The sequence below is a fragment of the Lemur catta genome, unplaced genomic scaffold, assembly GCF_020740605.2.
Source record: "Lemur catta isolate mLemCat1 unplaced genomic scaffold, mLemCat1.pri scaffold_204_ctg1, whole genome shotgun sequence".
NCBI classification, from domain to species: domain Eukaryota; kingdom Metazoa; phylum Chordata; class Mammalia; order Primates; family Lemuridae; genus Lemur; species Lemur catta.
Genome location: NW_025423820.1, coordinates 27,501 through 30,408, shown reverse-complemented (window position 1 = coordinate 30,408; position 2,908 = coordinate 27,501). Strand labels below are relative to the sequence as shown.

Sequence of the window (2,908 nt, the reverse complement as noted above, 5' to 3'; positions counted from 1 at the left end):
AAAAGGAAAGGAAAGAAAAGGAAAAGGAAAAGGAAAAAAAAAAAAAAAACAACGTGGGAAAGTTTATGAAGTGAAAACACTTACAGTAAGCTAAGGTTAATGTATGACTGAAGAAAGAAATTTCTGAAGGTAAATGTCGTGTGTGGCCTAAGCGTCCGGGGTTTATAAAAAGCTACGGTAACGTCCTAGGCCTTCACATTCACTCACCACTCACCGCTAACTCACAGACTCACCCAGAGCGACCTCCCGCCCGCCCTGCGAGCTCCATTCACCGCGAGTGCCCTGGCCGGGTAGGTGTCCCACTGCACAAAAACCTATCAGACCGCGTTTCTTCCACTATTATAAGTAGTCGTACATTCTTTTAGGACCGTAGCCGTAGGGTACACCTCCAGGCATAGTTACAGGGTGGGAGAGGAGGGAAGAGGCCATTCTTCACGTATCGTTGGGTAGCACGGGGGCAGGGGAGGCAGTTTCCTCCTGCTCCTCCTCGTCCCCCTTCTCCCTTGTTTTGCTTCTTCCTTGTTTTCTCTTTGTTCCTCTCCCAGTTCCCCCTTCCATCGTCTTGACGGATTTGGATGAGACGTAGACATTTTCCATGTCAGGCTTTACTCATACCGAGGGAGTAGGAGAAAAGTAAGCCGCCTACCATGACACAAGGGAACGGAAGTTTGTGAGCCGTTGACTGCTGTGGCATTCTGACACTTGGTGTTTTTCAGGACATTCTATATTTCTGCTATCCCACTAGAATGTATCCCCTTGATCACTACCGTGTACCCCCATCCCAGCTTTTTCGTGAGCCACCCTCAACGGCCGTGACAATGTGGTGCGGGGACTCCCCTCCGTCTGGTGCCTCACACTCGCACATTTGGGGTTTCGTATCAGGATAGCAAAGTGATCGCCTTTCAATAACCTGGCTGGCCACGGTGGCTCATGCCTGTGACCCCAGCAACTTGGGAGGCAGAGACGGGAGCGTGACTTGAGCCCAGCAGCCGGAGACCAGCCTGGGTAACACGATGAGACCTCGTCTCTACCAAGAAAATATAAAAAAAGAAAAATTATGCCGGGTGTGGCAGCACAGCATTTGCCTAGAGTCCCAGCTACTCAGAAGGCCGAGGCAGAGAGGATCACTTGAGCCCTGGATTTGGAGCTTGCCGTGAGCTACAATCAGGCCAAGGCGGCCTGGCTGGGAGAGGACAGAGTGAAAGGAATCCTGTCTCAAAAAAAAAAAAAAAAAAAAGGAAAAGAAAAAAAAGAAAAAAGAAAAGAGGAAAGAAAGTAAAAACAAAACAAGACCGATAAGACAGCTTAGAAGTCTCGGTGTTACCGAAAGCTGGGCCACTTGCCCACGAGGCCAAATAAGGAGGACAAGCTGTGTGACGAGGAAGGAAAGAGAGAGTCTATTTTGCCGGTAAAGGAGGAAATAAGGTAGACCTTCCCATCTCAAGCCCCCAGATTTCCCGAACATAGGGCTAGGCAGAAATAGAGAGCTTTTAAAGGGCGCGCGGGGGGGTGGGTGGGTGGGAGCCTGTGGTCCTCAGCTTTAGCAACGATTGCGGTTAATGATTTCAATCGTCCAGGCTCTGCCAAAAACAAAGCCTGTGAACTCTGTGAACTCTGCCGGCCGCCCACCTGGGGGGCAGGGGACCACTTGGGAGTTTTAAGAAAAGATTTAACCTGCCTTGGGGACGTAGGCCAGACGACGAGTTCCCAAAAGTTGGTGGGGGGGGGGGGGGAGGAGAGGGTAAAAGGACAGAACATCTTTCCGTCCTTTTTTGGTTTCTTCTTTTTTCCCCCCTAGGTACCAAAAGATAGGAGCCCGATGCCGAAAAGAAATAGGTAAGGGCGCCCACGTGCACACGCAGAGATATACCATCGAATACGTCGTGTTGACAGTGTTTCTGAGTCGGGGAAACCGGAAGATGATGGGGAAGTATCACGAGCAACTTCGTATTTCTCCCAGGACGGGAAAATGGACCCGAAGAGAAAAATGCATCGCTCTCGGCGTAGGATAAAAAGCTACATCTTGTTATATAATACGAGGCATTCTGTGCTTTAAATTTTTATCCGAGATGATATTCAGTAAGCCTAAAAAACAAGATAAAACGGAAACAAACAAAAGGGCAAACAACAACAACAACAACAACAACAACAACAAAAGAACTACGGGCAGAGGCCTATGGTCCCGGGAGGAGGGAGGGAGCGGGAGGAGGGGCGCCTCCCGCAGACAACAGGGCGGGTGGGCGGAGACCCGCCAGAGGCTAGGGCTGCCTCGGGCGGGGCCCAGAGCTGCGGGCCCAGGAAGAAGAGAGTGGGACCGGACCGTGCTCTACTCCCCGCGGCTGATCCGAACCACGCCCCGCCCTCCACCCACCCACACACACACACACACACACACACACACACACACACACACACACACACCACACAAAACCCCCACCCCACCCCCACCCCCGCCCGGGGAGTCAGCTCTTAAACTCCCAACGTCACCTGACTTTCCCCGATCCCGATCCCGATGGCTGATCAAAGTGGCCGCTAGGTGACACCCGACAACCGGTGCCAGTGTCAGCCTGAAAAGAAGGGACCCTATGACGGGGGTGGGGAGGGGTGGGGGTGGGGCGCACAGTGGGCGGCCCGGCCAGCTCCCCTTCCTCCTTGGAGCGGATCGGATCATCTGGAACTTGGAACTTTATCCCGAGAGGAGAGAGTGACACTGGGTGTGTGCTAGAAGCCGGAGGGTTGGGACAGGGACCTACCCGAGAGAGAAGTAGAGTACAGGGAGTTTCAGAGTTGACCCACTCACGATCTCAAGGCCCGGTCAGTACAAGCGTGGCAATATCTGTCACTGTGGAATGAACACTTGGTACCAAAGACCTTTGTCTCTGCTGGCCCCCTGTGCCCAGGGGGGCAC

The 2,908-nt window shown here is 52.7% G+C and overlaps 1 long non-coding RNA gene across 1 annotated transcript; it reads right to left on the bottom strand.

Moving 5' to 3' along the window:
- Positions 1-587: 587 nt before the first annotated feature.
- On the bottom strand, positions 588-952 carry LOC123629696. Its single transcript, XR_006732168.1, has 2 exons — positions 911-952; positions 588-642 (listed from the first exon to the last, which is right to left on the bottom strand). It is a non-coding gene; the product is annotated as an uncharacterized LOC123629696 (long non-coding RNA).
- Positions 953-2,908: the final 1,956 nt, after the last annotated feature.